Genomic DNA, 13638 nt, shown 5'->3' on the forward strand with positions numbered 1-13638 from the left:
GCCGCAGGATGAAGGGCGCGCACTGTTGGAGGACATACACCGGGGCACATGTTCACACCATGTGGCCTCCCGGGCTTTAGCCGACAAGGCATTTCGGCATGGCTTCTACTGGCCCATGGCCCTGGCTGACGCGGAGCGGCTGGTGAGGACGTGCGAAGCGTGCCAGTTCCATTCGATAAAGAGCAACCAGCCAGCGCAAGCCCTACATGTCATCCCGTCCTCATGGTCGTTCACGGTCTGTGAAGCGACCGCCCCCATACAAGGGTTCGATCTCTGTGCTTTAGTGCTAGTCCCTGGATCGACTCACTAGCACACACAGTTTCAAGATGTAATATCGTAGAACAAAGGTCTCAATATTACAACGAATCATCCAGAATTTAAAGGTACTTACAACTCGCATAACCTCACGGGTTAGCTGGAAATAAAACAACTGTTTAGCAGCGGAAAACGGAAGATACAAGCGCACATTAACACCACGGTGAGAGCGTGTTGGAATGTAAGCCCGTAACCCAAACATGCAGAACGTACATCTTACTCGTCGTCGGAGCTTCCTGCATCATTAAACGATGCAGCCACTAGGGTCAATACATTGAATGTATTGGCAAGATTCACTAGGAGTTATACCAGAACCTACCAAGTATATGCAGTATTTGGCAAGGTGGAGTTCAGGCTGTTTGCGTGGAAGCAGAACATAAATTACCCTACTACAAGGAATGTTATAATAATGTTAACTAATGGACACGGGGTAGACACACCCATGCTCCTATTAACCTAGAGTACATTGAAGTGGATTCTTCAAGTGCTCCTACCCTGTTCAAACCATTCATTTTATTTAAGAAATTGGAATGAGTGAGACTTTCCTTACAGCCCCAATATCTAGTTGCTCATGATTGTCCGTAACCGGGGACACGGCTAAGTACTTAGTTTGACACTCTGCAGAGGTTGTACACTTTACCCACAAGAAATCGACGTGTTAATCCCTTGCTGTCCTCAGGGTAGAGTAGCAACGGCATCGATTACAGGAATTTTCAGACCATAATCACCTAGACCACCTGAGGGACCTATGTTCCCACCTACACGGCTACATTTGCACAATCCCTCGGATCCAGGATCATATGTCTTACATCCATCCTGGCAGAGCACATATTACCATGTGGTTGTACTGGAAGCTACTAAACAGGAAACTAGTCCAGTCTCTGTTACCCCAGGTGGCATTCCACATTTGCAACGTAGGCGCTTCCCGAATCCACGGGAGAGACGTCCATGGACGATCCATTCCTGAATCCACAGGAACTCGACTCAGAGGGACCCATAGAAATGGACCTGACGCCGCTAATCCTCAAAATCCTCAAAGCAGCCCACCCAGGATGGTTCATTGAATTAATTGTTTTGCCTTACATCTAACAAAAACATTTCATATCGCCAAAGGCATAACAATAGCATAATGTAGTTATTTCCCCCACGATACTACCATAGCGTAGCATTCAACTACAAACGATAGCAATTTGGTGGCAAGGTAATGGCAAGGGTAAACTATACTGCCTGGGATTTATAGCTAGCATAGAGGTACGAGTAATAGTCCTATCAATGCATCTCTACCAACAACACTAATGCATAAGCATTTTAAAACAATAATAATAATGGGATATGATCAAAGTGAACTTGCCTTGTCCAAAGTTGTGGTAATTCTCGCACTCTTCGCAACAACAAGGAATACACTCCACACAATCTAAAATAAAAGAAACACACACAATAAACACAACATTCAATACAAAAACCATGCCATGATGATGCACACAAAGGTTACTTCTAAAATTGTAACATCCCAAAATTTCAAACTTTTACATGTGCATTGCATCCATGAGCATCATGCCACAATTGCATGTTTGAATTCAAAGTTTGAATCACAAAAGGCTTTAAGAGATTTTGTTTACACCCCTGTAACCTTTGGATTTTCAAACCAATAGGGTTGATGTATAAAAAGGGTTTAATGCATATATAAGCTATCCCATAATTTTTGGTTAATTATTTGGAGTTGAAAAAGTATTTTATTCAAACAGATATATAGCCCTAAAGGCATTTATAGGGCAAATGTATTTTTATATATTTTACTTTGAGGGGAATCTACTCCCAAAAGTTGTATCATGGTAGGACACGATTTTACAAATTTTCTGGAATTTATTTGGACCAATTTGGAGTTCAAACTCAAAAGATATCAAAGAAATGGGAAAAGCAGAAAAAAAGAGGGCTAAAAGAAAAAAAAATAGAAAACCGGACCGGCTCGGCCAAAATGGGCCGAACCGGCCCAGTCTGACCGCGCCCGACCGGCCCAGCCAGCCCGGCCGCCCGCGCGCGCGCGGAGACGCTGACAGTTGGGGCCCACCTGTCAAGCTCGTCGTCTCCGTTTGGAAGGCGCTCGAGCCGCCTGCGCCGGACTACCCGCGCCGCCGCAATCACCGGAATCCGGAGATTCCGGCCTTCCCGAAACCCACCGGCTGCGTCACTTTAAAGCCCGAGCACCCCGCTTCTTTTCCCCCCCCGTTTGCCGTTGCTATCACGCCGCCAGGCCGCCGGAATTGCTCGCCGTTGGAGCTTCGGACGCCGCCGCATCTTCGCTCGCCAACGCCGTCTCGGTGAGCCATCCTTGTCGCCGCTCGCGCCTTCGTCTTCCTCTCTCTCTCGTGCACCCCATGACACGCGCTCTTTTCGCTTTCGTGCCCTGCAGCTCGCCGACGACCGAGCCTGAAGCTCCGCAGCCGTCCGTCGCCCGCCGCCACGGCCACGTCGTCCTAGGCAAGCCCTCCGACCGCCCCGCGCTGCGCCGACCGCGCCATCAACCTCAAGGCATTGGATCAGCAGATCACCCAAATAAAATAAACCAAATTCATGTCACATGTTTTGCATTGCATCATGACATAGATATTCTTTTGCTTGTATGGTGTGTTTATGTATGTGTATGTTTGCCTGATTGTATAGTTTTCTCGGAGAGCGAACTGTGTGACTGTGAAGAGTGTCTGAATACCAATTACTATCAAGGCAAGTTCACTTTGATCATTATCCCATTATTTTATTATGCACTAGATTTTTATTAGTTGCATTGTTAGGATTATTATTGTATCTATGCTAGCTATGATCTCTCCTAATAGTGTAGGACACCTTTGCCATTTTTCTCACCACCAATTGCCATCGTAGTAGTAAAATGCTATGCTATGATAATAAACGAGGGCAGTATTACTACAATGTGTTACTATTGAATTACAAATATAGTTTTCCTGGTGTATGGCAAAACAAGTAATTCAATGAACCGTCCTGGGTGGGCTGCTTTGAGTTTTCGGATGTCGTGACGTTAGGTCCATGTCTATGGGGCCCGTTGAGTCGTCTCTCCGTGTGATTCAGGAGCGTCCATGGTCGTCTCCCCGTGCGATTCGGGGAGCGCCTGCGTCACAATGTGGGATGCCACCCGGGGTAACCAGATACTGGACTAGTTTCCTGTTTAGTAGCTTCCAGTACAACCACATGGTATTATGGGCTCTGCCAGGATGGATGTAAGAAATATGAACCTGGATCCGAGGTGACATTGGTATGTAGCAGTGTAGGTTGGAACGCGTCCCTCAGGTGGTTTGGGGAAATATGTTCTGAAAATTCCTGTAATCGATGCCGTTGCTACTCTACCCTGAGGACAGCAAGGGATTAACACGTCGATTTCTTGTGGGTAAAGTGTACCACCTCTCGAGAGTGTCAAACTAAGTACTTAGCCGTGTCCCCGGTTACGGACATTTATGAGCAACTAGATATTGGAGCTGTAAGGAAAGTCTCACTCATTCCAATTTTCCTAATAAAACGAATGAATTGAACTGGGTAGGAGCATTGATGTTTCTACTCAATGTGCCTAGGTTAATAGGAGCATGGGTGTTTCTACCCCGTGTCCAATAGAATTCAAAACTATTTGTCTAAAAAAAATGATAGGTTTTGAATAATGATGCTTTTATGCAAAATGGCCAAACCCCACTTAGCCAAACTATACATGTACTTGGTAGGTCCTTTATAACTCTAGTGAGCTTGCCAATACATTCAAATGTATTGACCACGTAGTGGCTGCAATTAATAATGCAGGTGAAACTGACGAAGAGTGAGGTTCGTCGATATTTCTCTGGGTCATGTGTTTACATTCCAACATGCTCTCTCCTCTGGGAGTAGATGAGGCCCTTTTTCTCTACTTTTCCGCTGCAGCTTCGTGATACTTTGTTATCATGATTTTGAACATTATTTGTTTATGCTGGCCTAGGAGGTCATGCAAGTTTGTAAGTACAATTTAAGTTCTGGATGATACGATGTAATAAAGTACTTTTGACCTTTGTATCTTGGTATTACATCTTGAACTGTGTGTGCTAGTGAGTCGATCCAGGGACTAGCACAAGTAAGCACAGAGATCGAACCCTTGGTGAAGGGGGATCGCTTCAGATGGTATCAGAGCAATGTGTTGCCTGTAGGAACGTGACCCTACTTTGGATTAGGATAAGACAAGACCAAAGACCAAACCTTAGGATTAATTCTCATCCCTATCTGATCTATATCGATATACATACATTTTATTCCTTATCCCTATTCATCTAAATCTTTGCATTTATATCTTACATATGCATGACATGTTTATTGTTTTATTCCACATATACACCGAATACTATGTTTATTACCACATATGCATACTTAATATATTATACCACAGATGCATATTCGATTTTTACACCATACACCACTATAATCATGTAGCCTTGTTATTCACATAGTATTATGCATCCAATTTTATATTTACATTTCCATCCTTGATATTAATGTTTATCACTTGATACCCACTCTACCACATTTATTTTATTTTTACTTACATTCGACCATTTGATCATGTCATTGATACTCCCTTAGCTCCTTCTTTATTTTCTATAGATGGGAAGCCCAACACCGTTCGGCAATGTACCGCCGTTCACCCGTGTCTACTACCCTTCCACGGATGACGACCAGTTGTTCAGTGCCCCTTTGGCGGCACTGTGTGCTTTCCTCGACCTGCCACCACCCAGGTTCAGAGGCCGAGTCGAGACCGCCGCACCCGAGGGATGGCAGCCACGGTGGGAGATCGAGGCGAAGATCCGGGGGCGTGAGATCACGCCAGCTACACCGGATATCACCTTCATCAGCCGCTACCCCACATTCGAGCAGGGCCTTCAGTTTGCCATGCAGTGCGCCTTCGCATAGGTGTGCCGGGACTATCGGCACGAGTTCCCCGAGGACTCCCCCTTCCTCCTCTTTGGAAGGCGGAACCATGCATGCTCGGCAGTGGCTACGACCAACGACGAGGATGCCACCCCAGTGACGACCCACTTTGAGAACATGGAAATCAACACCGTGGACTTGGAGTCTTCTCTTGAGCACGAAATCCCTTTTTACCACAATACCCTCATGGGTTAAAATGCAAATACTCAAAAGCAAGATCAACGACCAAAATCAAATAAAGGCGTTTGAGCAAAAGGGTTTTCTTTTCTGGGCAAAATCTTGGGTTTTGAAAGTGATCGAATGCAAGGGTGACATGATGCTCATGATATGCAATGCATATGAAGGGTTTTGGAAATTGGGATGTTACAGTCTGGGGCTCGACATCGTCGGCAAGCTACCCAGGGCGGTTGGCGGTTACGAATATTTGTTCGTGGCCATCGACAAGTTCTCCAAGTGGGTGGAGGTGGAACCAGTGCGGAAGGTGACCACTGCCCAGGCGGCCATCATGTTCTGCAGAGGCATCGTGTGCCGGTTTGGTGTGCCTAACAGCATCATCACCGACAACGGCACGCAGTTCACGAGCGCGGCGTTTCAAGCCTATTGCGAAGACATGGGCACTAAGCCACGCTTCGCGTCCGTTGCTCACCCGAGGAGTAACAGACAGGCGGAGCGAGCCAACGCAGAGGTGCTGCGAGGGCTCAAGACGAGAACCTTTGACAAGCTCAAAGGCCACGGAAACACTGGGTCGAAGAACTCCAGCCCGTGCTGTGGTCCATCCGGACCACACCTAGTCGGGCAACGAGTGAAACTTCTTTCGCCCTTGTCTACGGGGCAGAAGCGGTGCTGCCCCTCGAGGTCAAGCACGGATCTCCTGGGTACGCGCGTACGGCGACACCAGCCAACACGAGCAAAGGGTTGACGATCTAAACTTCATCGAAGAGCTTCGATGCCGGGCTGCTGTGCGAGCCGCGCGCTACCAACAGGGACTCCGTCGTTATCACGACAGGCGAGTCCGTCCCCGAGGGCTCAAGAACGGAGACCTTGTCCTGCGCTGGATACAAGGAACGAAGGCCGGGAACAAGTTGACTCCGAAATGGGAGGGCCACTTCCGGGTAGTGCAGGTGACCAGGCCGGGGGTTGTCCGGCTGGAAACCGAAGACGGCTTGCCGGTGCCCAATAGTTGGAATATTGAGCACTTGCGCAAGTTCTACCCGTGAAGCGGCGGAGCCCAACCCTCAGGTGATGCCGCCGATGCATACCTCTCGAACTAGTGTAGCCGGGCAGCCCCCGTGTGTAAACCACTAGTTATTGTGAATAAAGATAAGTGTTTCGCCCTTGAGCTTTGCATCTGCCTTGTTTATCCGCATGTTCCTCTCTCTTCTGTCTCCTGCTTTAAGTGCACAAAGATGTCTTTCCATACTTGGTTGTGAGCAGGGGGCTGTTGGAGCCTCGAAAAACATAAACCCGTCGTCGGATTGTTCCGGCATGGGGCATGCAGTTGCCGGGCCTCCCGCAACGTGCATCACTGGACATGCAGTTGTTGGGCCTCCCGCATTGTGCATTGCTGGACATGCGGTTGTCGGGCTCCCCGCAACGCACATCCCTGGACGGGCAGTTGCCGGCCTCCCCGTAACGTGCACCGCGCAGTCACTGTGCCTGGGAAATGAAATGCTCACATCCAAGTTTGGCATTGACCCCTTTGCGCCCGGGGGCTGGGAGGCAGGAGGAGTTTGTCTGTGTTGCTTCGTGTATTGTCGTGAATTTCGATTTTTTTTTGCAGCACCTCGGGCCTGGTAAGAATCTAACCTGCAGGAAAGGGTGGAATCTTGTGCACTGTGATGCCTGTGGGCTGCCCACGGGTCGCACCATGCACCAGTGCCTTGTGGTGCGGGATGACCGCAACAAGAGGCTCACCGCACTCCGAGGCTTCTGACTCGGGAGGGCGCCGCCACGTGTACCACAGTTTCCTGGTATGCATGACGGCGGAGACTGTACGACGTTTCGAGGGAGGGGTGCCACGAGTGCTGTGCGGGTCCGTCGCGCGCGGTGGCAAACCCCCCTCCTGCGCCTATAAAAGGCGCGCCCCAGCCACGGAACGGCTCAGAGCGAAGCCGGGCGAGGGGCCGTTAAGGCGGGTAGTGCCATGGAGGCGCGATGGTGGTGCATCCCATCGGCGCTTAGCGCCGACGGGTGCGTTGCCATCGCGCCCCTGCCGCATCACCCCATCGAGCCCGCCCCGATGGGCGTCGCAGAGGCACGGTGGTAGTGCATGCCATCGGCGTTCTGCACCGTCGGGTGCACTGCCGCCGTGCTCCTGCCGCGCCTCCTCAAGCGGATGGCTCCTGGGCGAGGGTCGCCGCGGAGGCACTGTGGTGGTGCATCCCATCAGCGTTCGGCCTGACGGGGTGCATTGCCGCAGTGCCCTTGCCGCACAGCGCAAGGAGCAAGGGCTGCCGCGGAGACTCTATGGTAGTGCATGCCATCCGTGCCTTGTGCCAACGGGTGCACTATCATAGAGACCCGGCCGCATTCCCCTCGAGCAGTTATGCTCCCGGGCAACAAGGGTTGTTACACCCCTTGGGACGAGCTCCCCAGAAAAAACCAGGTCTCCCCGGTTGCGGGGCTGTCGCCGGGAGGCTATAACTTCCTCGCCACCCGTGCCCGCCGCTCGGGGTGGGGCGCAGCTGGCGGCGAGGACGTTATAGCCGTCTTGCGGCTGCTCCCGGGGCGGAGTCCTCCTAAGCCAGCGTTCCCCCCTGAAGGCGAGGGTTGCCGCATGAGCGTGGTGGTAGCATCGTCGGCGGCGGTTGCCGCTGGCGGCGATCCTGCCCCCGCGCTCCTGCCGCATCCTTCAGAAACAGTTTTCCTTGAACAGGCACCCGAGGTGGATTCTTACCAACGCAGTGTTCCAGGTGCTCTTTTCCGCTAAGCGTCACGAGGCATTGGACTGAACGGAAAAGCTAAGTGTCTGAACATGAACACTGAATTCGCTAAGAACTGAAAGAAATGTAGCGCTGTCTCGTTGGGTGTGGCCCCAGATCTTGCGCGTAGCCGGAATGTTAAAAGGACGCCTGCGGGGGGCGTGCGCTCCCCGTGTGGCTTCGTGGGTCCGTCCCGGAAGGGCACGTCTTGGAGTAGTTATCCCGCAAGTGGAGTGGCTCCCCGCTACCGCTTGGACCCAGGTCGGCACCGCGGGTCCATCCCGGGTCCCTGGTCTGGTCAAGGGTGAGGCGTGCGAGTCCCCCGCAACACAAGGCAAAACACGCAAAGGCTAAAAGGGCCACCCCGCTAGACAGCGCCGGGAACAATGAACATGTCGAAAAACTTAATTGACTGAGAGTCGAACGATTACATGGGCTAATTCGAAATATGATTGTTCAAACGGCGCTAAGCGCCATACTTGCAGGGAAATCAAACAAAAGAAGATACATTGGGGAGCAACAAGCGCGGCTGGGGGCTGCGGCAACTAGTTGCCGCCGTCTTCGGCCGGGGGGTCGGCGAGGAGATCGGGCTCCGGCTTCATCTGCATCCGCTCGACGACCTCGTCGGCGAACTCACGCACTGCTTGGGTGTGGGTGGGCTCGTCCTCGCTGTCGGACCAAGCGTCCAGCAGGGACTCGAAGGGAAACTCCGGGTCTCGGAGATGAATCTGCGGGAGAATTGTCCCGGCAACCTCCCGGGCGCAGTTGGCGACTTCCTTGGCGCCGTACCGGGCGATCCAGACGTCGAGCGCCCAAGCTTTCCCACCAGGTCGGAGAAGAAGGGGATCAGCGTCGTGACATCTGTCCCGTCCACTTCCGCCGCCTGCAGGTCAAACTTGGGCAGCAGGTCGCACAGCGACTGGGCGATCTTCAGCAGCTTCTTCGTCTCGATTTGCCGCTGCCCGATCAGCGTGCCGTGATGGAGTCGAACGTCATGCGCGGCCTTCTTAGCCTTGCGGACGTTGCCTTCCATCGCCATGAGCTCCGCGGCCTTCGCCGCGGTCTTGTTGCCGGCCTTGGAAAGCTCCTCCCGGACGGCGGCCAGCTCGGTCTCAAGCCTGGCCGCTCTGTCCTTGGCGGAGTTGAGCTCGGTCTCTTGCCGGGTTGCTGCTCCCACCGCATCTTCGGTGGCCTTGACTTGCACCTCCAGCATGACACGAAGGCCTTGGATTTTGCCGCGGTAGTTGGCAATCAAAATGCTTTTCTCGTCCAGCCGGGCCTGGGCCGCTGCGACCACCTCGGCATGTTCCTTCCTGGTCGCCTCAAGGGTAGCCGACATCGAGTCGAGCTTCCCTTGAAGCTCCATGCGCTGGGCCTCCAGTTGCCGATGGAGCTCGGCCTCCGGGACCATCGGCTCCCGGGCGTCCTCCAGGGCTTGCCGGGCCAGCCGGGCCTCCTCTTCGGCGAGGCACGTCTCCTCGCGCAGCCCGGACGGCTCTCGCCGCTCTTTCTCTACGGCCTCCCACACCTCACCGAGTTGATTCTGGGCGGCTCCCTCACCTTGTTGAAGGAGGTGACGAAGGCCAGTTGCTGGTCCCTAACGGCGTCTAGGAACCGGTGCCCCCGCTCGAAGATGCTCGGATCCCAGGTGAGGGGGTTTCAAGCGACCCTGGCGAGGGTGCCGAGGTCGGTACCGGGGAGAGCCGCCGAGGACGATGAAGCCCCTGCTGCCGATGTGGGGCGGGGCGCGGAGTCCGCAGCTGCGGGCACATCGCCGGGCGCTGTCACGGCGGCGGCGGTGTCCACCGCTGCCACCGTCTCCACCCCAGCAGGGCTAGACGTGAGAGCCGGTTCTGGCTCCACCTCCGCCCCCACGACCTCGGCGACCGGGTCGAGGTCGACCACGGTCGTGCCCGTTCCAGGTGTGGGCGCACTTGTGCCTGCAACAATGAGAAGTGTGAGGATCGGCGAGTGATGGACCTATCAAAGACGGACAAGGGTGGCCAGGATGGTTACCTTGCGCGGTTGTCGGGCTTGTCGGGGAAGCCTCCCCTGCCTCGCCTGTGCCGGCGAGAGCGTCCAAGAGGCTTGCCGTGGGCGTGCTGCCGTTCACTGCGAAAAAAGGTACATTCATGAGTTTGGCTAACAAAAATTGCAGTTGCAGAGGAGTAACGAAGACGTACCGGCTGCCGGTCCTGCCTCCGTGGGGGCTGGGTCGTCAAGGGCGCGCCCGCGTCGCTGCCGACCCCTGCGGCGGTGGGTTCGGCGGCGCTGCTGGCATCGGTGCGCGCCCTCTTGCTTGGTGTGCCGAGAGGGGAATCGCTCCTCGCTCTCTTGCTGGCACCCGCCGGAGCGCGAAGCCCCGGAAGACCCCCCGAGCAGGTGGCGCTGTGGGCGCCCGCGGGGTCGTCATGACCCGGAGAGCCCCGGGTGTCAACGGTGATGCCGCCGCGGTGCCGAGAGCCGAACTTGTGGAGGCCCCCGCTACCGGGGCGAAGGCCGTTGCCGGGGCACCGGCGACTCATGCAGGCGCAGGCATTGCCGGAGTACCGGCGGACGCCACGGTGCTGGCGGCTGCCGCTGAGGCGAAGGACGCCGCCGAGACACCCGCGGCGCCTGTTGCCGCGGATGCCGTCGAGGTGTCGACGGGCGCCCCTGAAGCAGCCGCCGCCGCAAGGTTGGTGGCCACTGCCGGGGCGGATGGTGCCGTCGAGGAGATGGCTGTAGCTGCTGTCCTCGATCTCCTCACGATCAGGGGCGCGCTGTCGTTGCTTTCGTCATCGTCGTCCACGGCGACGACCTCCGGGGACGCAGCCGCCTGGCCCACTTCGTCGTCCAGCGACTGGAGGGAGGGCCAGCTGGGCTCGGGTCCACCCCTGCTCTCCTCGAGCACCTGCTTCTCGCGAGGTGCTAGCGGGGGAGCGTGCAGGACCCGGGTGGGGGTGTCGTCCATCAACCCCCACTCGTTGCAGGGCGGGAAGGCACCGACGATGTAGCTGAGCGCCTTGACGCCGGCGTGAAGAGAGGAAACCCCCGGCGGGAACTCCGTAGATTGGAAGGTCTCGCCGGAGATCCCCTTCACCCATGTCCTGAGGGTCTCAAAGTCCACGCCGTCCTGCTGGAGGCGTCTCTTGTCCCCGGGACCCGTGTACATCCATGCGGGCCGAGAGCGTAGCTGCAGTGGGGCTATGCGCCGATGGACGAAGGTGTGTGCCACGTCTACATCGGTGAGCCCCGCTAGCCACAGCGCCTTGATCTTCTCCACGATGGGAAAAGAGGTCGGCGTCACGGTGGTACCTGTCCTGCCAGCCATTCTGGGGTTGCGGCAGCTCCGTCGGCGACTGGATGAACTCCTGGGGGTTCTCCACTCGGACCCAGCACCAATCGCTCCGCCACACTTTTTCGATCTTCTTCCCCGACCAGACAATGAACTCGGACTTCATCTGGTTGCGGGCGCGGAATACCACCCCCGATGACATCGCCTTCGCGTTGTCAATGCGGGGGTAGAAGTAGTGGTGGAAGAGCCCCACCGACGGCATCACCCCCACGAACGCCTCGCGGAGGAACTGGAAGGTGGCGAGGAGGAATAGCGACGTGGGGTGGAGCTGCGCCACCCGCAACTGGTAGGACTCCATCAGTGCGTGGAGGAATAGGGAGAAGGGCGGCACCAGGTTGCAGAGGAGGAAGCACGCGAACACCCGGAAGTGGGGGGCGCCATGGGGAACGAGGGCGAAAGCTAGCAGGAGCGTAGGGATGCGAGATGCGGAAGGGGATGGAGACGAAGGCTATGGGGGCAGGGTGTTGTTCCGTACCCTACGGGTGCGCGGGGATAATTCCTAATCATTAGGAGTAATGCGCGGAGTGGCCTTAACTTCCCTATTTAGGAGGGGAGTTAGGGCGGAAATCCCGCGCCCACTACTCCGTTACAAACGGCGCCGTACACGGGGCAGCGAAGGGACGTGGGCCCGCGGCAGATCGGGGCCCACACGTCGGTTAAGGGCGTAGCCCGGCAACCAACCAGGGGGAAGACTCTTTCGGGAACAGGTGATGCCAGCCCACGCCCGGGGGCTACTGTCGCACCAGTGGCACCCAGGGTACCACCGCTGCGCGACGCGTGGGCCCCCATTCTCGAGTTCTCGGGAAGGTTTCATCCCGGGCAGCGTCTGAGGGGGTTCCCGGGCGCATGCCCCCGCCTCAAGCGTGGGGCCCAGTAGCCAGATCAACAGCGCCACGCGGGCGCGTGGCGGGCGTGGGATGCGCGGCCCCACCGGGGCAAGGAGTAAGGCGCACGGCTCATTAAATGAGCCGACCGACGAGGCGTTACCCGTCCGATCAAGGGAACAGTGGCTGTCCAATCCTACGCTAGGGTTTTAGACCCCTAGCGGCGGAGGTGGCATCCATGCACGCCACCAGCTCACTGGGGGGAGTTGTATGCCTCCCCGCTCGACACTTGTAGCTCATGCACCGTGGTACCTGTGGCATCCCCTTGAATATAAAAGGAGGACCCACGCCAACGGTCAGGGGGTTCGGAGGAAGTTCGTGTACTCTCAGTTAACTCCAGTAGACAGTAGGGTTCGGCCGAGTTCGATTAGCCCACAGTTAGCCTCTAGCATTAGCAGAGGATAGTGAGGAGCATCTAGCCAGAGAGAGAGAGCCCGGGAACTCACCCGGCAACTTGTAAACACTTGATTCTAAAGCAATACCAGATCAGACAAGAAGGACGTAGGGTTTTACACCTCCGGGTGGCCCGAACCTAGGTAAAAACATGCGTGTGCTTGTTCTTTGATTAGCGCGCACTTTCAGTATTTCATTTCGCCGGCCCCGCAGGGCCTCATCGGCCGTGCCGGCGATCGCCGGGGCGAACCCCGACGCCCCTGCCGAACCTAAAAGGGGGCGGTGACCGCACGCCCCCGGTGTCGGAGCACCGTGCGACAACAACCAGTGGCGGTGCGAGCACACATGCGGCTTTCACCGCCACTCGTGCTCCTAGTACCAGTGGCCGCTTCAGTTAACCGCCACTGGTGCTCCTCAGAGTTTCCCATCCCGGTTACCAGTGGTAGGCAGATTCTTTGAACCGCCACTAGTAAGTTATGTATAAAAGCAAAGTCACTGTGGCCTTATCTTCCTCAGCTCGCGCGTCTCTGGACCAGCTGCGGCTCCTCAACACAGGCGACGGCGAAGCTCTACCAAAATTCCATGGCGCCGGCGGTCGGAAGGTTGCTCCCTTTCCCTCTCCTTTCCTCTAGCTCCTTCCTCTCTTCTCTTCTTCCTCGATGTGGCAGAAATGGCGTCGACGGCCGGGAGGAGCTCGATCTCTCTCCAGGAGCTGTCCCGGGCGGCCCCCTTGCTCGGGAGGTCCCCCACTCTTCCCCTAGTCCCGTTTCTCCCTCTCTTTCTGCTGCTGGTTGCTGCGTGCCCCCTCCCCTCTGTCTCTCTGGTCCCCTCTCTCTCT

This window comes from Brachypodium distachyon, chromosome 4 (genome assembly GCF_000005505.3).
Source record: "Brachypodium distachyon strain Bd21 chromosome 4, Brachypodium_distachyon_v3.0, whole genome shotgun sequence".
Taxonomy (NCBI): domain Eukaryota; kingdom Viridiplantae; phylum Streptophyta; class Magnoliopsida; order Poales; family Poaceae; genus Brachypodium; species Brachypodium distachyon.